The following is a 27193-nucleotide window of genomic DNA, read 5'->3' as shown; positions in this document are numbered from 1 at the left end:
AGAATGTTCTGGAGTCCGAAGGTCTGGAGTACCATCACCCTGAATGAGTCAGGCAATGTGTTGGACTCACAGCTCATCTGGGCATAAGGAATGATGAGTCTCTTCTACGGGACTGCTCGGTGACACACTCATAAAGCTATGACTAAGAGCTGGGAAGGTGGCTCAGTGGGTAAAATACCTGCTGCAAAGATCCTGAGTTCAATCCCAGCACCCACAAAAAATCCAAGGGGGAAGCACACAACTGTAATCCCACCACTAGAGAGGCAGAGGCAGGAAGATCCCCAGGGCTTACTGGCCAGCTAGTCTAGCCAAGTCAGCAAGCCCTCAGTCAACCAACGAGAGACCCTGTCTCAAAAAAAAAGAGAGAAGGATGGAAGGGAGGGAGGGAGGGAGGGAGGAAGGAAGGAAGAAAGGAAGGAAGGAAGGAAAGAGAGAGGGAAAGAAAGAAAGAGAGAAAGAGAAAGAAAGAAAGAAAAAGAAAGAAAGAAAGAAAGAAAGAAAGAAAGAAAGAAAGAAAGAAAGAAAGAAAGAAAGAAAGAAAGAAAGAAAGAAAGAGGGAGGGAGGGAGGGAGGGAGGGAGGGAGGGAGGGAGGGAGGGAGGGAGGGAGGAAGGAAGGAAGAAAGAAAGAAAGCGAGCGTGGCTAGCTATTGAGGATGAGATTCACTCCAATCTCTGGCCTCCACATACATGAACATGCACGTACACACACAGGCATGAATGCACACACACTGAGTAAAATGATCAAGGATGTGAAAATTAATGTGGGAAATCCTGTTGCAACAACCAGATCACTTAGCACCGAGCCCCTGCTTTAACCTCCCAATGCCACCACGTGGCAGCACCTGGAGCCGGTGGTCCCTGGCTGGAAAGCAGGCAGACTTGTTAACAGAGGCTGAAACATGCCTCAGCCTCGCTGTGTCTTGCCAGCTCACAGCTGCCTCCTTTCACACTTCCCAACTCCTGTAATCCATCCACTCCAGTTCACTGCACACCGATGGCTTAGATACAATGCTTGAAATAACCCTTTCACAGAGGTCAATCAAAGCAAGAACACAGCTTCCATTCTGAACTGCCCCAGAGCCTTATCTGGGGTGAAGGTGTGTGGGTTGTGGTTAGGAACAAGTTTCCTCAGAGAAAGTCCATCAGGTTGGTAGGGAAAGACTCCTTGGCAAATTCAGCGTGTGTTTTGCCCACATGGACAGGTGAGTGTGTACAGCACCAGCGAAGGCTCACTGGACAGTCAAACCGTGAGGCAGAGACGTCCAGAGTCCTCCTCGTCATCTGTGACAGTCCTCGCCCTGCATGCTGCCATGTGCTGGGCAAAGCATGCGATCCTGGCTCTCCTCCACCTTGCAGTATATGGAGTGAGGGCTTCTTAGGGCATGCTGGCACTAATTACAAGCAAGAGCCACATGCCACGAAGTGCATCATGGGGAATTATGAAGCTAGAACACACTGACAAAACAAAGAACTGTGTTACCCCTCACTCCATCAAAAAAAAAAAAAATCATAATAAAAGAAGGTTTCCAGGCAAAGCTAAAAAGGGTTTAAATGAAACCGTTTAGAGACAGACTGCTACTGTGTGAATCTGAAGTATTCCCTACACACACAAGTGTTTGAACACTTGGTCACCAGCCAGAAGCATAGAACTATTGGGGGTGTGGAATCTTTAGGAGGTGGGGCTTACCAGATAGAAGAGGGTCACTGGGTGCAGGCACCCAGCAGACACTCCTGACACCCAAACCTGCTGCAGTCCTACAATGGGAATGAAGGACTTCAGTTCTTCTCTTCCAGTCCCACTGGAGCCTCTCGTGAAAGATGACAGTGCGTCTACCATTATTCCTCCTATCCTAGCCATCCAATATCACAGAAACCATGACACATAAGAATACCAGCGTGCTCATTCGTATAAGAAAGAAAGGTAAGATTTCTGAAAACCACAAAGACAAAGAGAGACGCTTTCTTCTCAACCATTCTGCTGGGGAAATAACTAAAAAACCCCACCAGCATTTTATCAACCTGTACAGACTAAAGATTGAGTTAACTCAGGACCAAAAGTACACATCATACAGCTGTGTCACCACAGAGTATCTGCACCTCCGAGCCATCTCCAAGGCTTCCTGACAAGTTTTACAGTTTCTCTGTTCTCCTCTGTATGTAGGGGGGAATCTGAAGACCCAGCTCTTCAGGAGGCCTTTCCTTCTAAGCCTGTGGACCTGCCATCCCATCCTTTGTGACCACAGCTGGCAGGTCCACATCCTCTTACAACCTCTGCACAACCTCATCAACTTAACTTCATCCATTATCTATGCTGGTGTCTCCAGCAAAGCCTCCCCTGCTTCAGAGCTCAATCTACTGTAGACAAGGGTGTGTGTGTGTGTGTGTGTGTGTGTGTGTGTGTGACATGATGTTAAACAGATTGCCTTGTTTCTACCTGGGCTCCATCACCCCTGTGGATGGCCACCTGTGCAGCCATTCATTAATGTAAAACCAAGGTACACCCTAGCTAATTCCCAATTTCTTATGATTAACATCAAATCAATCGCCAAGTCCTATTGATTTTAAACACACACACACACACACACACACACACACACACACACACACACACACACACACACACATCATAGACCATCCAGGGCTTTGCCTCTGTCTCTTGCATCTTCTCATCCTCCTCCTTGGCTTGTCCCTGGTCATTTGCTGTTTGGGATCCTCCAACAACCTCCATGCTTTACCCCACAGCAGTTCCTTTCCCTGCCTCTTTATCACGCCAGCATGATCTTCCTAAAGAAACGAAAACGCAGTCTTCTTGTGCACTACTTTCAAAGTCCGGCCACATGGAGAGGCAGTGTGTGGAGACTGTGGACCAGAGATCACAAGAAACGCCAGAGAGTTCTGTAATCAGCTTCTCAGAATGAGTGAGGGGCCAGAGAGATGGCTAAGTGCTGTGGGATAATGCTTTTGTACACTGGTTTAATAAAGCACTGATTGGCCAGCAGCCAGGCAGGATGTACAGGCGGGATAAGCAGACAAGGAGAGTTCTGGGAAGAGGAAGACTGAGTCAGGAGACGCCAGCCGGCCGTCCACGAAGCAGCATGCAATGACACACAGGTAAAGCCACGGAAAACGTGGTAACATATAGATTAACAAAAATGGGCTTGGTGTAAGTGTAAGAGCAAGTCAGTAGCAACCCTTACTTGGGTCTGAGCAGCTCCGGGACTGGTGGGTGAGAGAGATTCGTCCTGACCACGGGCCAGGCGGGACACAGGAAAACGTCCAGCTACAGCTAAGTGAGTAAATGTGCTTGCTGCCAATGTAATTTCTGCTGTGAGTGTCCCCTGTCCGAGGGGAAGCTCTAGGCACATGCCCCTTGGCTTCTTGCCTGGATTTAAGTTTCCCAGATGCGCATACTCTCTCCTGGTCTTTCAATCTTCACATGTGTGCGCACACGCACATGCGCACACACGCACGCACGCGCACACACACATATACACACACACACACACACACATCAACTCAAGTCATATCCTTCCCAAAACACCTCTGGTCTTCACTACCTAAAAAGCAAGCTAAGCTGGGGGACCCTCCCCACTAATGCCACAGAACCCCTGTATTTACCATGGTCATAAGACCTGTTTCCTGGACCCTTTTCACATCCAACCAGGGTACCTAGAAGTTGGGGACTGCATTGTTCATACTTGTGCCCTAAGCGCCTGGCTCATGCAGTGCAAAGTCATCCCCAGGAGTGGGCCACAGGCGTCATCATCTCTAAACCTCCTGAGTGGCAATTCTAAACACACAGTGCACTAACTCCTGAAATTCCCCGAGACACCACCCCCTCGAGGAGAACAGAAGGTCAAGAACATTTTCCTAATAACACCTTGCTGACATTTCCTATGTCACCTTGTGACACCTGAACTGACGGTGGAAATGCCAGTAGGCGGCTCAGGGAGGTGGCACCGAGGGTTCAGAGTCTTCCTTGCTGCCCTACTCACAGCCAAAACGAAAGCTCACCTAAGATAGCTGGAAGCTGCCTAGGACACCGTGCTATTCAAGATGGACCCTCAAGCACGGGTCTTGTTATGTATAAAGCATGTCAAGTCCCAGGGTGTCCGAGCAGCACACTGTGCAGACCAGCTGTGAGCCTTCTCTCAGGCAGTCTGATTTTCCCTCAGAAGAACGGCCAGTGGACAGACTACAAGTCTTCACACCAGAGAGCTCTGTAATCGGCTTCTCAGAAGGAGTGAGGGGCCAGCGAGATGGCTGAGTGAGTGAATGTGCTTGCTGCCAAGACTAGCACCCTGAGCTCGCTCGCTGGCTCACTCACTCACTCACTCACTCACTCACTCACTCACTCACTCACTCACTCACTCACACAATGTGATCATAATAAGCCAGGGGCGAGCCTGTCACTTCAAGGACAATAACTAAACAGTGCTTGACATCAGTAACCCTGAGCTTTCCAAGGGGAAGAAAACCAGAACTTTGTAAACTTTTATCAGCTGTTAGCTGCCTAAAGACTCTGGATAACACAGTGGTGATGCCGACTCTCAGAATACTTGGATGCTAAATAAGACGGTGCATCACAAGTGAATACTCTACACAACTCAGTGACTTCATGTTTCTCAAGTGGCCTAAGCATGTCATTACAAGATCATATATGGGGAAAGGGCCATTTGAATGCAGGAGGGGACACAAGGCTGAGGACTTGGGCACATGGCCAAGCTGAAGGATGAGAAGTAAAGCTGTCAGCAGCTCCATCAAAACCAGTTGCCAGGCATGGCCTATAACCAGGCACTAAGAAGGTGGAAGCAGGAGAATCCTAAGTGAAGGCCTGCCTGGGTTACAGTGAATCTGAGGCCAGGCTGTGTTGTAGAATAGAATATTTGTTTAACTATGTAAAGATGTGTTGCAGAATAATTGTTTAATTATGTAAAGATGTGCTGCTGTTTCACCTTGCCTGCTTAAGGCACCTGATTGGTCTAATAAAAAGCTGAATGGCCAATAGCTAGGCAGAGGAGGGATAGGCAGGGCTGGTGGGCAGAGAGAAAAGGGGAGCCAGCCAGCCAGCTGGGGCCAGTCAGCCAGACATGGAGGAAGCAGGAAAGCAGAATAGACAGTACGTAGATGAGGTACACGAGCCTCATGGCAGCACATAGATGAATAGAAATGGGTTAATTTAAGTTTTTTTAAAAAAGCTAGCTAGAAACAGGCCTAAGATAACACCAAGCATTCGTAATTAATAATAATATTCCGTGTCATGATGTGGGGGCTGGTAGTCCAAGAAAGCCTACTGCAAGACTGGGCTGCACAGCATAATCTTGTCTCAAAAAAACCCAAATATACAACACACACACACACACACACACACACACACACACACACACACACACGCACACGCACAGGCACACACGTACACACACGTGCACTCAGAAACGAAAACAAGAGCCGAAATGTAGCTCAGTTCGCAGCATGCTTGCCCAGCATGCACACAGCTCAGGGTCTGGCCTCCAGCACAACATACACCAGCTGTGCTGATACACGCCTGCAGTCCCAGCACTCAGCAAGCACAAGTGAAGAATCAGAAGACCAAGGCCAACCTTAGCTATGTAATGATTTCAAGGCCAGCCTGGGCTACATAAGACCCTGCCTCAATAAAGAGTGTGGCAGATGGCTCAGCAGTTAAGAGCATTTTCTGACTTTGTTTGTGTATAAGGGGTCCTGAGTTTGGTTCCCAACACCCACAGCAGGTGGCCCACAACGTTTGTGACCCCAGCTCCAAGGGACCTGATGCCTCAGACTTCTATGAGCACCAGACAGAGACAGACAGACACACACACACACACACACACACACACACACACACACACACACACACACACACACACACAATACACCTTTTAAGAACCCACAGACCCCTTCCTGCTCTTACCTCAGACCTTGACTGTGGCACCTAGCCTTGAATATCACACTTGCGCCCACCATTCCACCATTTCAACCCATGCTTTCCGCATCTCAAACACAGCACCCAGCTTTCAAACTTGGGCCAAATGGAGAGACACCCTGGATCAGGAGAAATCCCGTGGGGTCAGGAATGACAAGAACTTCACTCTGGTTCTCAGGCCCCCAGGTCACCTGATGAAGCAGGGGACCCCTCTATGTCCTTGCACCTTTCCCTCAGCACCAGAAATGCCCACCTGCCTACCGACATTGGTACTAGAGTCAGACTCCAGCAAAGCATTCCCAGGCAGCCCTTGGGTATCCCCTGGAGTAAGCGGGAAAGGTGAGCATGAGGGCAGGGGAATGGCATTTTGACTTTCATGCTAGGAACATCAGAAGCCATCCCACTGCGAGTGCTGCTGCCTGAAACCCCGCATCACGACTGTCAGGCATCTCCCTCCAAGGGACCACCCCTCCCTCTACACATAACACAAAACCCTCATCTCCACCACTCAACGTCAGGCTCCCCAAAGCGATGATCTTTTAAATCATAAGGAAGAAAGAAAAACTGCCAGACACCCTAAAAATCTCATTAGCATTTAAAACTCAACAAAGTAACCTGGAAATTGTCCTCTGCCGGTCCCTGGTGACTTAGTCGACTAATCCCCAAGCCTGCCAGGCAGTCAAAAGCATCCTTCCTGACTGCGGGGAGTATTACAAAGAGATGGCTGCAATTTGGCTATTTAAAAGAAATATCTACTCACCCTCATTTTAACAAAGACAAATGAAAAGAAAGCATTGTTTATAGAAAAGAATGGATCAGCCTGTGGTAGTCACGACACAAGAGGCACGTCACTTCTGTACTGGGAGGTACTCAGCTCTCTCAAAGTTGTGCAGGGCAGCTGGGCTCATGAAGCCAGTGATTGGGCAATGCTGAGCCATGAGGTTTAGGTGCTATAAAAAAAAGTACTAGATCAAACCCATTTGGACCCTGGTTCTGCCACTCCCCAGCTGCCTGACCTGGAGCAACGAGCCTTGCCTCTCAGCTGGCCCGGCTGCAAAATTGTTCCTGATTTTGGCACTCACTCACTGGGCATTCATCTTTGCTAGGACAGTGACAATCCCACCCGCACCCTGTTACACAGGTGCATGCTGGCCTTTCTGCTCTAGGGGTGCAGTCCGTAGTCGGGGACAGGATCTGTGCATCACCTGGTGTATTTGGGACAAGACACACTGCCTTGAGGTATTGAGGCTCAATAGCCTCAAGCACCGTAGGATGCCAGCCTCTGCAGGATCTGCAAATGCATAGCTTTGGCTCAAACCTGAGTACAATCCAGTCTTGATTGTATAGTTTTATACTCTATCAATTTAAAGGTGCTGTATAATGCAATTGGAACTACTGAGCCTCCTTTCAGATTGCTGGCTGTTTTCTGTGATCAACTCTGACACTCTTCTCTTATTTCATTGAGTTTTGGTTTTTCTCTGTTTCTCACTGTTTAGCCTGGGCTGTCCTGAACTCAGGATCAGCCAGTCAGTCTCATCTTCCCAAGCACTGGGATTATAGACATATGCCATCATACTCCATACCCCTTTCATTTTTCCCTGTTTAAGGAAAAGAACCAGCATCAACTCTCAGAAGTTACAAAGCCACAGAACAGCTGAAGGTAAATGCATGTTCTCCGTCACTCACCAGGTCCCACACAGGCATCTGACATGTACAGGAGAAGATGGCCTCAGGCTTCTGAGAAGGGTCTCCCAGACAGATAAGGTGTACCCTGGCAACTGACTCAGGTACCAATAACCTTATGGTCAGTGAAATGGAATGGAATCTTGACATGGTGGTAGGTACGTGTTCTGGTGGTAGATGTCTATTTTCCTAGCATTTGAGGGGCAGAGAAAGGACCATGATTTTGAGGCTAGTCTGAGCCACACAAGGAGACCTTCTCTAAATAAGTCTAAGCCATACAAGGAGACCTTCTCTAAATAAGTAAATACATAAATACATTTGCTCTTATTTTATGTGTGTGAGTATTTGGTCTGCATGTATATATGTGTACCACATGCATGCCTGGTTACTTTGGAGATCAGAAGAGGGCATCAGATCTCCTGGGCCTGGAGTTACAGACAGTTGTGAGCCTCCATGTGGGTGCTGGGGATTGAACCCAGGTCCTCTGCAAGAGCAGCCAGTGCTCTTAACCACTAGCCAACTCTTCAGACCTCAATAAAACTTATAAACTTTAATTTGTCTCAATTCAGGTCTGAATTCCATTGTAGTTGAAGGAATCATATAAGTCGTTAATGACATATCTCCATGGTTTTTAGCAGGTAAAGATAGTTGTTTTGTTCTGTTTTCAACTTTTTCTGTGACTATAATGTTCATGTATTTGCTGTATAAAATCTGAAATTTTGCCTTGATGACTGTGATTTGAAAGCTGAGAGACATTAAACCAAAAAGCCAGTCTTCCTCCTGAATGGGGCTGGCCTTTGTTGTGCCCTCACTGAGAAACACAAAATCCACAGGGCTGGGATTGCAAAGCACACAAAACTGGTTCAGCCCTACCCATAATCCTTTTGTTCAGATAACAGGATTGATCTTCAAAAAAGGTGGCTAGGAAGAGCCTGGGCCAAGCGAGTGTTCTTTTCGAAGGGTAACACCCAATGTGTTCAGCCCCAAGGAGGCTCTGGAGCCCATGGGGTATTAGAGATTTTTGTTTGTTTGTTTTTGGCCGGTGGGGGTGGCGGGGAGGGGAGGGTCTGTAACTCCTTGGTCCACCTCCCCTCATTAACTGTGCTCCAGATAAGAGAAACACTGCACTCAGAAACGTTTTATCTGCAAAACCATGTAAGAACGATTTGTTTTATAAAGCATAGGCTTTATATAACCAAAGAGTGGATAACTAACGCTGGGCACTAGGAACTCAAATTATTCTGAGCCTCTGTCCAAAGGTTTATATTATTCCCTTAACCCTTGCTGCTTTGGGGTCATCCTTCAGCGAGGGCTGTCCTCCAAATGCCTCCCCTAAATCTTGGCACTGTGATTCTGTTTGCAAGGAGGGACCCTAGGAACCGAACCGTAGAGACGATTGTGTGTGAAGAAGAGTGGGACAAAGGAGCCCTGGGAAATGCATTGTGCAGCCCTAAGGGGTCACGGAGAGGTTTATGGCTAGGGGAGAAAGGACGGACCCCTCAATGCTGTGTGGCTTGTCCAAAGGCCAGATGGTCTGTAAGCCAGAACAATCCTAGTCACAATGCATCAGGAAGGAATCACCGTCAAGCCAGGATTCCAAGAACCACCAGCTGCACTTTCAGATTTAGGTCTGGAAATACTCCCTGGCTGGCCTTCCTCAGCCCATATCCACCTATTGGGGTATCACAAAGGCACAGCCACAGGAATGTCCTCCGTCAGGCACCCACATACTATAGGTGGTGACTGATGCAGCCAGAGGATGCCCCAGCTGTCCAGGCACCCAACAGAACCAGCAGGCCTAAACTGCCAAGAACGCAAGCAATCCATCCCTCAGCCATAGCAATGGCAACAAACTGTTCTGGTTCCTTCCCAAAGTGAGGCAAGGCACAGTTCTCTAAGTGAGTGAACGCAACAGAGGCTGCATCCCTGGGGGTGCCATATCAGGAAGGACAGAAATAAGCAGTCATGTGGCCCAAGAGAACCCCTGGGTCCAAGACCGCATCAATGATGGGAGTCCCCTAAGACGGTACCGTTGAGGGACACGGCAGACATCTTTGTGTAAGTTCACTCTGCTCGCACATGAGATGAGCCTGTGAGAGAGAAGGGGCAGAATTCAGAGGCCCGTGGACAGACATATCTGGATACAGGGATAGAGAAAGAAAAACTGAGTGTGATGGCATGTGTCTTTCATCCCAGCACTCAGGAGGCAGGTGGATCTCTGTGAGTTTGAGGCCAGCCAGGTCTACATAGTAAGTTCCAGGCCAGCCAGGACCTATATAGTAAGACCCTGTCTCAAAAAAAACAAAAAAAAAAAACAAAAAAAAACATATGTGTGTGTGTGTGTGTGTGTGTGTGTATACACATATTCAGAGTAGGAAATAAGTTGCCATGCAATCCAATGAAGTATTTTTAAATAAATAATAATTGTCAATTAAATTTTCAAATAATATACAGGGTAAGATGTGATGTTTTGATATACATTCACAATGTTGAGTGATTAAATCTAATTAACACACTCATCACCCATACACTCATCATTCTGGGAGTCGAGAACATAGAAGCGTTACTATTTTAAAACATGCTAGAGTATTAACTGGGCATTAATCCTTATGTGGATTATGGCCACCAGACCGAGGTTTATAGTTCACAGAATAGTCATAGAGATTATTTCCCTCAAGTCTTATAAGAAATAGGAACCCCGATGTATGGCACAGGAAACTGAGGCCAATACTACAGGCAGTGACCGATACAGCTAGTTAGGCAGTCTGTCCCGAGCGTGCATGCCACACAGAGCCATCCCTTTGGGGCTGAGCTTTGAAAAGCGATGTGTGGTGATCAGCATTTATTTCCGGGGCCTTTTGAAGGCTGCAGCAGAGAGATGCCTGTGGACAGGGAAATCCAAGCCCTCGGTGCCTCGTGTGTGGAAAACACCGGCACCCGCCCCTCTGCAGGAATTTGGTGAGGGGGAGCTGAGCCCCTCCCACGGAGCTCTGGAGTGGGGCTGCCAAGCAGATGGGAAGAATCAGACTCCTCAGGCCACACACTAGGCTTTGTTTACAGTGGACACACAAATTCCTGCTGAACAAAGCAAGAAGGAAGGAAGAGCCGAGGAGTTGAGCAAAGTCAGTGGGACCTTCCTGAACGCGGCTTTCTCAGGATGAGACTAGCAGGCTGGCGGCGTGGCTTTCTCGACACCTGACTGCTCTAGAGCAGGGTTTCTTAGACCCCACCCACTCCAGATCCCTTGTCCCCTTTACATGACTGCAGGTAGACAGAACTATAGAACAGGAAAGAAAGCAGACATTTACCGATAATAAATCATAAAGAAAATGGTTTTTTTTTTTTTTTTTTTTTTTTTTTTTTTTGAGACCAGGACTCACTATGTAGCCTTGGCTGGCCTGGAACTTGCTACAAAGACTTGGCTGGCCTCAAGCTGACAGGGGTCCTCCTGCCTCTGCCTCCTGATTGCTGGGGAAGAAATTGATTTTAAAATAATTCTTTAGTATACGTATAACTTTACCATTTATTTAAAGCAAATTTGCGTTCTAATGAGATGGATACTCTTATTTATTTTTCTGTAAAGATAATTGCAGAATTAAATAAATAAACAATTAAATAATTCTGCAATTAAATAAATCTTAGCTTGGAAATTTGATACTTCTGGACATCTTTCAGAGTTGACCAATATTTTGATTTTATACTTGTCAATGCTGAGGGAGCTGCTTCACATAAATACATCATACAGAACAGCAGAAGTACGTGTAAGGCCATTTCAGAAGTTGTTTGGCATTCTGGCCTAGCCCTAAGCCAAAGTCATTGAATGATTCTTTGTAATGAAATTCAAGTCAGCAACTCAAACAACACTTAAAAATCAAACATTCCAGCACAATGTGGCACAAACGCCTATTTGCCCTTATGCCGAGGAATGACGGTATGAGGACCATGCAAGTCTTTGTTTTTGCCTAAATAAACCAGGGCAGCTCTCTAAGAGCGGAAAACTCCGTATGCATGGTAAAAGCAGATTCTGGTGGGAGCTGAGGTGCCTCAGGCAGTGTCGGTTGGTGCTGAGTGGCATGAGGACACGCACATTGCAGAGCTCTCCCGCTGTGCGCTCCTAGCCAAGGCTTTCGGTGAAGCTGTGTGATACACACCGGTGAGCGTGGCCAGAAACACCTTGGATGAATTTGATTTTTAATTAATTCTCGGTGGTTGTCCATTCAGGCACCTTCACTGCCGCCGACTTTTCCATGAACCCCACATTTGGTTACACAGTGCCCCGTGGGGCTGCAATCCACAGTTTAAAAAGCTGAGCTCTAGAGGACACTGGGTGACGGGTGATTGGTAGATGCCCTCATGGTTCTCTAGGACATGAGTCTCCTAAATGTCAAGTTTGGGTAAAAAAATGTCACCCAAGTGATGAGCCAGTGTCCACAGGTGAGGCAAGCGGGGGACCTGGCTTCATCACCAGAACATGCTGGTCCCTACACTGCATACTCTTCCTAAGCCACTGGGCCCTAAAGCGCTCTGAATTCTGATCCAGATGTTCAAATGAAAGTGTGGAATGCACGAGAAAGGTCTAGGGTAGTACCCACAGCCACACTCAAAACTAGCTGTGCCCAAGGGCCTGGGCGTCGCTCGGTGATGACACACTTGTTTGCACGCACGGGACTCTGGATTCCATCTCCAGCACCGCAGACAGAGCAAAACCGAACACACTGTTACGGACCAGCAGAACCATTAAACTAAGAGAAATCACTAGAAACCATTGAAAACCACACGTTTCTGAGTCTGAAATTGCAATTAAGCAATGGTCAGCCTGACTCTGGGAGCTGTGGGCTGGAACTCAAGATGTCTGAGGTGAACCTCGGGCCGGGGAAGGGCCCAACAAGCAGGTGGTTCCAGTGAGGTGCCAACATGCTGGGCAGAGTTCCATCCAAGCGGACCTGTCTTCTGCGGTGGGCCGCTCTTATCTCAAGTCAGCCAAGGCCTCACCTCCTTGAAGCACCTCCCCCAGTGGTCTGACTGAGAGGACACAGAGCAAAAAATGCTAGCCACACCCCCAGGATGCTGTCTGATTATAAAGTCAAGTTGACAAGCATCTGACGTTAGCATCCCATAAGAACAGCATTGCTTTTAAAAGTTGGCGTGGGAGGCAGAGGCAATAAGATCACAAGTTCAAGGCCAAGCCCCGGCATCTCGGTGAGGCTCTGATTTAATAAAAACTACAAAAGCAACGGGATGCGGCTCAGGGGCAGAGTGCTGACCCAGCACACCCAGAGCCCTGGCTCCAAGAAGAAGGAAAACACAGGGACCGTCTATAAATAACTTGTTTTATCCAGAGTTTTGAATACTGGAGACCTTAAAACAAGGCACTATTACATAAATATATATATATTTCATATAATTCCAAGGTCTAAAAGGGGGAAGTGCCTCCAAATTGTCAGAATAAAAGATGCAATTTTCTATAGCATATTTTCTTCTTCTCCTGCCCTCCCTCCCTCTCTCCGACAGTGCCTTGCTGTGTACTCACACTGGCCTCACACTCCTGATCCTCCCACCTCACACTGGCCTCACACTCCTGATCTCCTGCCTCACACTGGCCTCACACTCCTGATCTCCTGCCTCACACTGGTCTCACACTCCTGATCTCCTGCCTCACACTGGCCTCACACTGGCCTCACACTCCTGATCCTCCACCTCACACTGGCCTCACACTCCTGATCCTCCACCTCACGCTGGCCTCACACTCCTGATCCTCCACCTCACACTGGCCTCACACTCCTGATCCTCCACCTCACACTGGCCTCACACTCCTGATCCTCCCACCTCACACTGGCCTCACACTCCTGATCCTCCCACCTCACACTGGCCTCACACTCCTGATCCTCCACCTCACGCTGGCCTCACACTCCTGATCTCCCGCCTCACACTGGCCTCACACTCCTGATCCTCCACCTCACACTGGCCTCACACTCCTGATCCTCCCACCTCACACTGGCCTCACACTCCTGATCCTCCCACCTCACACTGGCCTCACACTCCTGATCCTCCCACCTCACACTGGCTTCACACTCCTGATCTCCACCTCACACTGGCCTCACACTGGCTTCACACTCCTGATCCTCCACCTCACACTGGCCTCACACTCCTGATCCTCCACCTCACGCTGGCCTCACACTCCTGATCCTCCCGCCTCACACTGGCCTCACACTCCTGATCCTCCACCTCACACTGGCCTCACACTCCTGATCCTCCCGCCTCACACTGGCCTCACACTCCTGATCCTCCCACCTCACACTGGCCTCACACTCCTGATCCTCCACCTCACACTGGCCTCACACTCCTGATCCTCCCACCTCACACTGGCCTCACACTCCTGATCCTCCCACCTCACACTGGCCTCACACTCCTGATCCTCCCGCCTCACACTGGCCTCACACTCCTGATCTCCTACCTCACACTGACCTCACACTCCTGATCTCCTGCATTGCCTGTGCCGAGATCACAGGCTCATGTTTTTGGTGTTGTTTTGTTTTTTCCCAATACATAATGCAGATGAATGGAGCGTTGCGCGTATAAACACAGAGACCACGGTAGCTTGGGACAGTTCAGAGAGCCCTGGGTTTTCCCTGGGAGACCCGGACTTGTGATCAGTCACTGACTTAACTGTTTGGCTAGGTGACTGGAAACACGTCAGCATGGGCATCTGTAAGAGAAACGTAATAAAATAGGACTCCCTAACCTCAGGGTTTGGTTACAAAAAGTGAGGAACTGATTTGATGTGCTTCTCGCTTCAGCCACCTGGGAGGTTGAGGTGGGAGGAGTATTTGAATTCAGGAATTCAAGGCTGATGTGGACAACAAGAGAACCCATCTTGAAACCAAAAATGCGTGTGTATGTGTGTATGTATGTGTGTGTGTGTGTGTGTGTGTATGTGCGTGTGCGTGTGCGTGTGCGTGTGCGTGTGTGTGTGTGTGTGTGTGTGTGTGTACTACAGTGCAGACTGCTTTGCATTGCAGTTACGTGTGATTGAAGCTCAACAAACTAGCTGAAAATAAGCATGTCATCATTATTCCACCATTTCCTCAAGCCCTCCCCTGGGCAGAGCATAGAGTTTTGTGCACACTGTATCATCTCTCACTAAATCCCTCCCAAAATGGAACAGATTACTATTTGTTTGCCGAACACACAGCTTAGCCTGCGCTTAGAGGTCATGCTGAGCAAAAAAATAAACAAAATAATATATGCTATTTCTTGCCAGGTACGTGTTCACACATGTATGATCTGTGAATGTGGGCTGTACACATCAAGTCCACTGTGCAGTGAACTCGGTCATTGTGAAAATGTGTGCTCGGGCCTCACATGATGAAGACAGTCTGTTCGGGATCCAGGATTCCACTCTGCCTCTCACAATATAAAGATAGCACAGCCTTTTGAGTAAGTTTAATACTGTTTTTCACTCCGCAAGTGCCCAGTGGGGCCATACTACAGGCAAGGCACCATGCAGAGTATGGGGACAGTCACATAAAGAGGCAGCATGGAGCATTTCTCTTAAGGAGATTCATCACAAACCACAGGCACACCCCGCTAACCACAAGACAGAGAGGAGCCAGACTGTTCAGGGGTCTGTGAACACCAGCTGGGAAACAGAGAATGGCCGTAAACCTGTGAGACAAGAGAAAGTTTCACCCAGGATCGAGGCTGAAACTGGTTTCTACGGAATAGGCATACATTTCAGTATAGAAACAGGAGGGCCACAGGGGTAAGGCATGACCACAGAGCCATGGCATTCTCGGTACACACAGCTCGGGGAGATATGGTAAGGCTCCCAAATCCAACCCTCAGGGGATACCTACTACAGGTACTGGGAACACGGAGAAGTCAACCCAGTTGACAGCATTCAGGAGACACCTAGTTGCAATCGTCAGCACAGGATAAAGGCCACACTCATTAAATGTTAGCATTCCCCTCCTAGAAAACGAAGCTCAGTCCCTTGAGTGTGCCCACAGTCCTTGTCTCAGACCCCCTCCCTGTCCTCAGCACAGGGAGACTGAGTGGGCTGCATTGGTAGGCCTCCCCTTACCCCAGGTCAGCAGGTGGAAAGAGGGGGAACATGAAGCCAGGACGCTAACTTCTCAGCTTCCCCATGTAAGGTCACACGGGTCAGCTTGCCATGGCCTCTGTCCCCACAGTTCTATCTAAAGCAGGTCTGGACTGGGTCTGCACCAGGTGTAGGCACTGTTCTAACTGGCTGTGCACACACCTCCTTCGGCCTGTGTAACGGTGTCTTTACCAAGAGTCCCTTAAGTGGCCCAGCTTGAGGCTCCATTCTTCATACCTGAACTCGACGGAATCTCCTCATTCGAACCCTGGAGCCACCCGGCCTTGTGCTAGCCAAGGAATGTGAGGTCAGGAAAGATAAGCAATTCTCCAGGCTCTGGCTCATCTCAGCCGTGTAGGACAAAGCCTGGATGGAACCCAGCCCCACCTATCTCCAAAGCCCATGCTCCCAGCCTCTGCAAAAGTCATCTGTGGTCAGTCACAGAGAAGGTTCTAGACAGAACACACGTCATCTTTTGTGCTAATTCCCAAGGATTATTCATTTGGGGCACGTGCAGCTTATGCCTGTTTATCTCTTTAAATGGCCCTGGAAATCAGAAGCCCCAACCAGGCATTCGTGTCAGAAAATTGTGCCAACCATGCAAAAGCAATCTTTAAAAAAAAAAAGAAGAAAGGAAGGAAGAAAGAGAGAAAGGAAGGAAGGAAGGAAGGAAGGAAGGAAGGAAGGAAGGAAGGAAGGAAGAAAGAAAGAAAGAAAGAAAGAAAGAAAGAAAGAAAGAAAGAAAGAAAGAAAGAAAGAAAGAAAGAAAGAAAGAAAGAAAGAAATCAGAGATATTCCAAGATTGCAGCCCAGATCCTCCCTAGTCCCGGGTCCTACATCTGCTGTTTCCTTTCTTAGTGTCTGAGCTAGCGCAGAGAGAATGCATGCTACTGGATCAGAAAGCAGATGTTACAGGATTTCTTTAGCAAATATGCATCCCTCATCAGCTCTCTAAACTGCTAAAACCCCTGTCTGTCCCCCACCCCACCCAACTCCCAGCACAGATCAGACGCCTGTCTCTCTTCGTTAGCCAAATAACCTTTACTACTGCAAGATGGCTTGATAAGACAGGCAGGTCTCAGAGCCTGCACCTCAGCGTCCTACGCCATCCTCAAGTGTGGCTTTAGTCTGACCCTAGTTGGGACCCGAGGCTCATTTACCACTGAGAATCCAGGGTGAAGCTGCAGCCTTGGGTGGGTCAAGCAGAGGCACTTACAGTGCGCGTGAGCTGGCACATGTCATTGTGGCATGTGACAGCCAGAATGCACTCCACACCAGACTTTGAATCTTTACTTAGACATTCACTCGGTTTGGAATCCCAGGGCTTCAGGAGAACAGTGTGTTTTGAAGGGTCCCTAGAGGAAATAAACCATTTACAGAAAGACAATGGTACATGATTGCACTCACCGGAGGATCCCAAGTGTTCAAAGTCCCAGAGACCAAGTAGAATGGCCATCCTGGGGAGGTGGGGGGCGGGGGACAGAGGGGCCTTATGCAGTGGGGACAGAGATTTAGCTTGGGATGATAAGCAGAGGTCTGTGGACGGATAGGGCCGGGATGACCTGGTGTCGCTGAGCCGTGTACGCAAACACGGTTAAGATGGATCATTCTATGGCACGTGGGTTTTGCCACAGTTACATTTTTCTCTGGCTGAGAAGAGTTGGAAGGTAAATAGAACAAGGTGAGAAGAAAATCTGGAATCTGGAAAACGTGGCAACAGAGACAGAAGCTTCAACACACAGCTAAAGAGGCGGCAGCAGTGACCAATGCCAGACGTCCCAACTTGGCTTTCTCCTTCTTTGTCAGCACTAGGAACTGAGACAAGGGCATCCTACATCCCATCCGAGCACTGTGAGCCATGACCTGTCCCTTCTTGTTTCTTTAGTACAGGTATGGAGGCCAGGCCCCCACACATGGCAAGCACATGCTCGGACACAGAGCTACACGCCAAGCCCAGAGTTCTAGAGCTTTCTGAGCACACTAAAGCTCCCAGTTAATATTCCCTCCCTGTAAAGATTGACTCTGGCTCAACAGGCAGATCCTGGCCACACCGGGGCTGAGCCGACAACTGTCCTCGGCAGCTCCCAGTCTGGCTAGGGGCTAGAGTGGGCACCGAGGTAGCTGTGCTGAGGCACATCTGTCTGGGGGGTGGGGGCCTTCCCACGGTGTGCAGTGGGTTCAGAAACATGAGGAGAGGGCAATGTGAAGAGGGGCTGGGACAGGGCCGCAGTAAGGAGGAATGTCAGGCAGCCATGCACAGTCAGCAGTTCCCAGAAGTACCAGCGGCCGGCCCAAGGGCTTCCTGGAGGAAAGGCTGCCACTGGCCAGCGAGGCAGAAGGAAAAACAGACACAGAGATGCTGAACCTGGGCCCCATCCTACAGCTCAATCGGTAAGACGTCCCAGAATTCAGAGATAAGTAGCATTCCTAGTTTTAGAACTGTAAATGAAGTGTAATTTAAAAATAAACAGCAACAAGTATGTGGTACCAGTTGTCCCTCCCCGGCTTTCTGTCACCAAGACACACGACCACACATTGGTTGGTTATAAAGAAAGGAGGTCATTGTGGTTCACAGTCTGGAGGTGCAAGATTGAGGGGCTCCACACAGCGATGGCCTCTTGTTGGCAGAGTCCCAAGGTAGCCTAGGTAGGGTATAATGTGATGAGACAGGGTGTGTGTGTGTGTGTGTGTGTGTGTGTGTGTGTGTGTGTGTATGTGTATGCATGTATATAAGTGTATGTGTGTATGCATGTATGTAAGTGTGGGGAGGTGGGGGTATGTATGCATGTATGTAAGTGTATGTGTGTGTATGTGTGTATGCATGTAAGTGTATGTATATACATGTATGTAAGTGTGTGTGTGGATATATGTAAGTGTATGTGTGTATGGGGGTATGTATGGGGGGTGTATATGCATGTATGTAAGTGTATATGGGTATGTATGCTTGTATGTAAGTGTGTATGTGCCTGTGTCTGTGCCTGTGTCTAAGTGTGTCCCTCCCTCCTGGCATTCCTCATCTTAGGATTCAGTCACAGGACTCCACGCTGACAACCTCAGCTAATTCTAATTACCTCTCAAAGGCCCCACCCCTAAACACCACCACTAGATTACCTTCCCACCCTCTGAATGCCTCATAATGGAGATTAAATTTCAGCACATGAAGCCTTGGGAACAGGTGTGTCCAACAATATCCATATCCAGGCTGCAGCAATAATAACACCAAGGCCTGCCACAGCACACCAGGTGACCAGCAAGAGAGCTGTCTGGGTAACGTGAGTGTCTCCGACCCCATAGCTCAAGCCCCTTCCTGCCTCCAGTCAGCCTGTCTCCTGGCCATCTTCATCAGACACAGCCAGTGTTCAGTGTGACCCAGACACTGGATGCACAGTGCTTGGGCTCAGACCCCAGCTCTGGACTTCCCCTTGAGCAAGTTCCTTAAAATACTGCACCTATTTCCTCATCAATCAAGACAGACACAGTTAGGGCAGACACTCTAGAGAAGAACTGTATCAACCAAGAAAATGTAGACAGGGTGCACACATCAACACCTGATGCCTAGAGGTGTACTCCAGAACCGTGGGGCTGCTCTCCTGCCCTGCTAACTCTACACACACACACACACACACACACACACACACACACACACTGCCTCTCTGTCTCTGTCTCTCTCACACACACACTCTGTCTCTCTGTCTCTGTCTCTGTCTCTCTCTCACACACACACACACTCTGTCTCTCTGTCTCTCTCTCTCACACACACACACTGTCTCTCTGTCTCTGTCTCTCTCTCTCTCTCACACACACACACACACACACACACACACACACACACACACACACACACACACACCAGTGCACATATTCTGCTAGAGAGACAAAGATTAGAGAACATGGTCCCTACCTTCAAAATGCTCGACCTCTGCTTGGGAAACAGTCACTCTTGGGTGTTAGATATAATTAAGCCCCAAATGTGATCTGAACACAGTTTTTAAAATAATTTATTTAACTTTATTTTTATGTGTATTGGTGTGGAGGTATCAGATCGCCTGGACCTGGAGTTACAGACAGGTGTGAACTGCCATGTGGGTGCTGGGAATTAACCCGGGTCCTCTGGAAGAGCAGCCAGAGTTCCTAACTGCTGAGCCATCTCTCCAGCCCCTGAACACATTTTTATAGCACCAAATTATGTCAACTGGACAGAACACACTCAAGACAGGAAAGAAACAGTACAGCGAGCAGATTTTAACGCCAGGGAGCCGTGAGTGAGCACCCATGTGTCCCCCTCCGCAGCACTGACCCTGTGAAACCCTGCCAACCTCCGTGGTTGCGTGGTTGCGTCTCTATTAGAGCTCTACACTCCCTGGGGAGGGGCTGCCACGTTGTAGGCATGGGTGTGGTGTGCTTCACAAGAGACTCACTAAGTGCTGTTGCTAAGGCTTTCCAATGATGATGCCCACAACCGGGGCTAAAATGTCTTGTAAATGCTATAGCGTGAGAAAGTCCCAACTCCACTGAATCACGTCCTAACTGAAGCATCATTTTCTTAAGGATGTAAAATTCTTGTTACATAATTTCTTTGGAGGAGGTGTTTAAGTCAAATCCTTTTTAAGGCTAAGAAGTCTGGCTTTGCCAGGAGCCACCACTTCATTACATCAGTCACTTTGTTAGAAAATAATGCGCTAAGACTGTTAGCCACCATGCGCTTTCGGCAAATGCTTCTACTTACTGATCTAAGTGACAGTGTCCAGCGAGTGCTGTTCTCTAGGACGGTGCTGGAGAGCTCTGACTCCGTCAGACCGGTCCACTCCTCAGGCTACGTTCACCACGCCGAATGCCCCTGTCTACTGGCTCTCCAGGGAGGGAGGATTGCTAAGGGTACATGCCCCTTTGTCTTCAGGGAGGCCCTCAAAGACAAGACGCTCCTGAATAGACCCAGTGAAATTCTCCAGGAGGCCTACCCTGTGCCAATCACTGCTGACAAAACCCTGGGAACCAGACTGGGAAGACCCTAAGTCAAGCAGGCACTTTACCCACTAGTAGATGGATGAGCGCTAAGGGTCCAGGCGCCCTAAGTGTGCACTCTGGAGGACCTTGGGTGCCAAAGAGAAAGAGAAGGGAGGGAGCTGCAAGCTACTTTGATGGGCTCTGTCACTTAGAAAGAGTGTTCCAGTGTCTCTTTAAGTGAGCTCATCCAGGCGGTGGATTTAATTACTCTCCGCTGGTAGCTGGCAAACGTTGGTCCCCACCCTGGCACCCTGGGACTCCAGACACTTTAGCCTGGTCTGCTCAGCACCTCAGTTGCACGCCCATGTCCCTCACAGAGTAACACTCACCCATGCTCATCCGCCTGCCTCCTGTCTCTGCCTTAGAGGAGCCATAGCCCAGGTGCTGTCCTGTCTCCCTCTCCCTGATCCTCAGTGCAGATGACGTCACCCACTCGTCTCCCTTGAACCCCACCCGTCCTGCATCAATTACCACAACCTCCCCTTGGAGTTCAGCCTCCGGCTCCCCCATCCACTTTTGCTTGTTTTTCCAGCCTACCCTCTCCACTGCTCCTGGCGGTGACCTTTCAGAACTGAAAATCCAGCCAGGAGAGGTGACTGCCATCTACAAGCCCAGGCTGAGGCAGGAGGATCACATGGGGGCTAAAGTTCAAAGTTCAAAGGCCAGTATGGACAAAATAGAGAAATCTCTATTTTTAAAAAAAAAAAAAAAAAGAAAAGAAAGAAAGAAAGAAAGAAAAAGAAAAAGGAAAGAAAAAGAAAGAAAAAAGAAAAGAAAAAGAGCAATTGAAATTCAAGTCATTCCCCTGACTCAACATTCTCCCGTCTTCTTCCAGCTCCCAGGAAGACCCAGCATGGAGGCCCTCACTCCATTATCTGCCCTGAGCTACCTGCAGCTTTCCTGGGTCTGGATACCTTCCTGCCTTCACCCCACCAGCCCGCAGTGAGTGGGATGGAAAGACGGAAGCCTCGTGACACCCTGACACCTGCAGCACCCTCCCACGGTTCCTCAGGCTTCTCAGCACAGGCTGTTGGTCACTAACTGAAAACCGTGTTGACATTTCACTCCTGATGAGCACAGTAGGGCTTCCTAAGGGCCAGGGCAGGAGGGCCCAGCGGGTCACTGGAGCCTGGGAACAGTGTGACAATGGGCACAGTGGGGTCCTACATTCTTGTGGAATACACAAAGGAAAATGGACTGAGGGCACTGAGGCTTGAGAGTGGTTAGGGCAGACCCTTCAAACCCAGCCTTACTCACCCTGGGAAACAGGCGAGGCTGAGCTGAGGCAGTGGGATGGAGGGCAGACGGTCTAGGAGGATCCACTGAGCCAACTGACATGTGAGGATGGGAACAAAGCCTTCTGTGTCTAGGGGGACCACGCATTTAACATTATGGGGTGTGTGTGTTATGTATGTACAAGTCTGTGTCTGTGCATGTGTGTGTTATGTGTATGCATGCCCGTGTCTGTGCATGTGTGGAGAGGGGCAGAGATCAGATGTCTTCCTCAGTTGCTCTCCACCTTCTTTTTGAGACAGGACCTCTCACTGAGTCTGGAGCTCACTGACTGACTAGATTGGGGGTAGCAAGGACCCTCTGTCTGATGCCCTGTGCTGGGATTACAGATGCACACTGCTATCCCTGGCTTTTCACGTGGGTGCTGTGGATCCAAATTCAGGTTCTCATGTTTGCGTGGCCAGGACTGTACCCTCTGAGCCATCTCCCCAGCTCTGTATTTAACATGCACATTGCCCTGAGCCCATTGTAGGTGTGCACTGGAAATCACACTGAGTGCACTGTGGGTGTGCACTGGAAATCACACTGTCTGAGCCCACTGTGGGTGTGCACTGGAAATCACACTGAGTGCACTGTGGGTGTGCACTGGAAACCACACTGCTCTGAGACCACTGTAGGTGTGCACTGGAAACCACATTGTCTGAGCCCACTGTAGGTGTGCACTGGAAACCACACCGCTCTGGGCCCGTTGTGGGTGTGCACTGGAAATCACATTGTCTGAGCCCACTGTAGGTGTGCACTGGAAACCACACTGCTCTGAGCCCACTGTAGGTGTGCACTGGAAATCACACTGTCTGAGCCCACTGTAGGTGTGCACTGGAAATCACACTGTCTGAGCCCACTGTAGGTGTGCACTGGAAATCACATTGTCTGAGCCCACTGTAGGTGTGCACTGGAAACCACACTGCTCTGAGCCCACTGTAGGTGTGCACTGGAAATCACACTGTCTGAGCCCACTGTAGGTGTGCACTGGAAACCACACTGTCTGAGCCCACTGTAGGTGTGCACTGGAAATCACACTGTCTGAGCCCACTGTAGGTGTGCACTGGAAATCACACTGTCTGAGCCCATTGTAGGTGTGCACTGGAAACCACACTGTCTGAGCCCACTGTAGGTGTGCACTGGAAATCACACTGCTCTGGGCCCACTGTAGGTGTGCACTGGAAACCACACTGTCTGAGCCCACTGTAGGTGTGCACTGGAAAACACATTGTCTGAGCCCACTGTAAGTGTACACTGGAAATCACACTGCTCTGGGCCCACTGTAGGTGTGCACTGGAAAACACACTGTCTGAGCGCACTGGAAATCAGCTTTGCCAAGCAGCCTTTGAACCTTCTCCTGCACACCTGCCCTGAACAGCTTTATGCTGCCAAAGCTCCTGAAGGGCCGAAGGTGGGGCCCCTTGACTGCACCCAAGAGGGGGTACCCACTACAAAGGGTGCACGGAGCAGAGCACACCACCAGCTCTGGACCACACTCCAATCAGCCCTGGACCACACTCCAACACAGTCACCACCCTCAGGGGCCTGGGGCCTGCGGCCTTCACCTGGTTCTCTCTCCCTCTGACCCCAAAGCCTTTGTAGGAAACTTCCTTTGAGAAGACCTCAGACTCTCAGGTCTTGGTGCTCCCGGCCTCCGGCCATCACATACATCACAGCCCAGATTGCTCCTGCCAGTAAGCGTCATTATTCAAGGCCAATAGCTTAAATGTTTTCTAAAAGGTTAGCAGGATAAAGAAAGATCAGCAGACACCCAGGAGTACACCACAAGCGCGTCCACACCGACAGTGTTTGTAGAGAAAGGTACAGTTCTGAATAAACAAAACTGGACGTGTGTCTACCTGGTTTTCTTTTCTGCAGGTGTGGGGGATGGCGGCAGCTGACATAAGAGCTCACAGCTTAGACTGGCCTTGAGCTCGCTAAGTACATACAGCATTAAGCTCCTGGTTGCCCCGCCTACATCATGCTGGGATTACGGGTAGTCTGCCACCTCACCAGCCTTCAATCTGATTCTTAAATGAGTAATAAATAGTGTGCTTTTAAAGAAAAACAAACAAAGGCTGGGTGGTGGTGGTGGCGCACGCCTTTAGTCCCAGCACTCGGGAGGCAGAGGCAGGTGGATCTCTGTGAGTTCGAGGCCAGCCCAGTCTACAGATCAAGATCCAGAACAGGCACCAAAACTACACAGAGAAACCCTATCTTCAAAACAAAACAAATCAAATCAAAACAAAACAAAAATCTCTCCCGAAGAATCATTTCTTTAGAGGAGATACAACTCTGACCTGACCAAACCAGAGGAGACTCTCCCCAGTCTGCAGGAAGAGTCCTGCTCCCAGCAGGATGGTAAATGTGTTTGTGACTCACTCTTTTTTTGTTAGCAGTCTTTCTGAAAGCATTTAGACCATTTCTTCAATATTAGAAGCTGCCTCCCTTCTCCTGGCTGACCCAAGACTTTAAAAAGGATGACTAACTGTTCATTAAAGAAAAAGTTCTTGACTGGATTGATGCTTGGCTGCGGATCTCCGCATCTGCTTCCATCCATTACTGGATGGAGGTTCTATGATGACAGAGTATTTACCAATCTGATTACTGGAGCAGACTAGTTCAGTAGAAGAGAGAGAAGAGAGATTCTATGAGCAAGAGGCATCGAGATCATGATGGGGAAACATACAGAGACAACCAAACCAAACTAGTGGGAACTCATGAACTGTGGACCAATAGCTGTGGAGCCTCCATGGGACTGGACTAGGCCCTCTGCATAGGCAAGACAGTTGTTTAGCTTGACCTGCTTAAGGGGTCCCCTGGCAGTGGGATCAGGATCCACCCCTGGTGCATGAGCCGGCTTTTTGGAGCCCACTACCTATGGTGGGACACCTTACACAACCTTGGTGCAGGGGGAGGGACTTGGACCTGCCTCAGCTGAATGGACCAGGATCTACTGACTCCCCATGGGAGGCCTTGCCTTGAAGGAGGCAGGAATTGGGAATAGGGTGAGGGAGAAGTCTGAGGGAACAGGAGGAGGGAGGAGAGGGGCATCTGTGGTTGGTATGTAAAATGAACAGAAATTTGTTAATAAGAAAAAGAAAAAGAAAGAAAGGAAGGAAGGGAGGAAGGGAGGGAGGGAGGGAGGGAGGGAGGGAGGGAGAGGGAGAGAGAGGGAGAGGGAGAGGGAGAGAGAGAGAGAGGAGAGAGAGAGAGAGAGAGAGAGAGAGAGAGAGAGAGAGAGAGAGAGAAAGAGAGAGAGAAAGAAAGAGAAAGAAAGAAAGAAAGAAAGAAAGAAAGAAAGAAAGAAAGAAAGAAAGAAAGAAAGAAAGAAAGAAAGAAAGAAAGAAAGAAAGAAAGAAAAAATGTTCTCACCCCAGCAGCAGTGGTGGCACAGGCCTTTAATCCCAGCATTCTGGAGTCAAGGGCAGGCGAATCTCTGTGAGCTTGAGGCCAGCCTGGTCTACAGACTGAGTTCCAGGATAGCCCAAGCTACACAGAGAAACCCTGTCTCAAAAAAAAATAAAGCTGGGCGGTGGTGGTGCACGCCTTTAATCCCAGCACTCATGAGGCAGAGGCAGGCGGATCTCTGTGAGTTCGAGGCCAGCCTGGGCTACCAAGTGAGTTCCAGGAAAGGCACAAAACTACAGAGAAACCCTATCTCGAAAAACCAAAATAATAATAATAATAATAATAATAATAAAATAAACAAAATAAAAAATAAATAAAGCAAAACAAAAACCAACCAACCAACCAAACAAGCAAGCAAAAAGATTCTAATTCCAAAGTCGAGCAGATCTGAGTCCTTGGAGAGAATGCCTTTCTTTAGAGTGCGCAAGGCACACTAGTGTGTCTGGTTTCGCATGTTGTCAGCAACGCAAGCTTTTAGGCAACGAGCTTCAGAGCATGAACAGACTGTAACAGCAGAGACAAAGACATTGTTTCTCTCTTCTCATCCACATCCTACCCAACTATTTCTTTTAAATTTAAAAGAATGTGTGAAAGGGACTCACATTATCTCTGGTACAAATAATAACCAATTAATGATGGCTTTTAAAACACATTCGGGGGATTTTTTTTCCCCACCCAAACACTTGGGCTTGTTTATAATGTCATAAATGCTTGTGGGTTCCTTGTGAAATAGAGTCCTTGCTGGGTGGAAGCCTGGCAGCAGTCAGGAGAGCTCCCTCGACACTCACTTTGCTCTTGCCCATAGAGGCTTTTCCTTTTGATATCCCACCGCGATCTATGTCAGAGCTCTGTCCCAGCAGGAGAGTATGGGGCGCCACAGAGGCTTGGAGACGCCTCTTGGTGTCCAGCTGGTTCCCTTAGGAGTTCCTAGATCCAAGAGAAACTTTTAAGTGTTAGTCATTTTGAAAATCTGACCACAAGACAGTCACCAGTATCACAAACATCAGACGTGAATCAGATTATTATCAAGGGGCTGCCACGTTGACCCAATTGGTAAAGGTACTTGTCACTAAGCCTGATGACCTGAGCTCAGTTCCCTGAACCCACACAGTGGAAGGAGAGATTCAGCTCCTGCAAGCTGTCCTCGGATCTCTATTCACATGCCACAGCAGAAGTGCAAAACACCAATGTTCATGCACACACACACATGCACTCATGTACACGTACACACATGTAAGTAGAAATGTCATTTTAAGTTTTTAAATATTATTATTAAATCGCTGTTAGTTTTTTTTTTTTTTTTTCAGGGGGGAGCCTTTTTTGAGACTGAGTTTCTCTGTGTAGCCCTGGCTATCTTGGAACTCACTATGTAGACCAGACTGGAACTCACAGAGATCCGCCTGCCTCTGCCTCCTGAGTGCTGGGATTAAAAGGTATGTGCATCATCACTGCCGGGCTCACTGTTAATTCTTTTTTTTTTTTTTTTTTTTTTTTTTACGAGACAGGGTTTCTCTGTGTAGCTTTGCACCTTTCCTGGGACTCACTTGGTAGCCCAGGCTGGCCTCGAACTCACAGAGATCCGCCTGGCTCTGCCTCCCGAGTGCTGGGATTAAAGGTGTGCGCCACCACCGCCTGGCCTCACTGTTAATTCTTAAAGTAGAAATACATGGAAATTAAATTTCTATCTGGATGCAGTGGTGCACTCCTTTAATCCCAGCACTCAGGAGGCAGAGGCAAACAGATCTCTGAGTTCAAGGCCAGCCTGGTCTACACA

The 27193-nt window shown here is 48.8% G+C and overlaps 1 protein-coding gene across 7 annotated transcripts in view; it reads right to left on the bottom strand.

Moving 5' to 3' along the window:
• Eml1 (EMAP like 1) overlaps window positions 1-27193 on the bottom strand; it is a 161152-nt gene that overhangs the window by 80683 nt on the left and 53276 nt on the right. The window contains exon 1 of one of the 7 annotated variants that reach the window (XM_076551350.1): window positions 6561-6658. The exons of 5 other annotated variants lie outside the window; for them this stretch is intronic. The gene's annotated coding sequence lies outside the window, so the exon portion shown is untranslated. Of the gene's footprint in view, window positions 1-6560; window positions 6659-27193 lie in introns of those variants that run through there. One more of the 7 variants, XM_016005813.3, reaches the window with a different exon arrangement.

This window comes from Peromyscus maniculatus, chromosome 14 (assembly GCF_049852395.1).
Source record: "Peromyscus maniculatus bairdii isolate BWxNUB_F1_BW_parent chromosome 14, HU_Pman_BW_mat_3.1, whole genome shotgun sequence".
In the NCBI taxonomy this organism is placed as follows: Eukaryota; Metazoa; Chordata; class Mammalia; order Rodentia; family Cricetidae; genus Peromyscus; species Peromyscus maniculatus.
The sequence above is the reverse complement of the archived record's forward strand: the minus strand, read 5'-3'. Positions and strand labels throughout refer to the sequence as shown.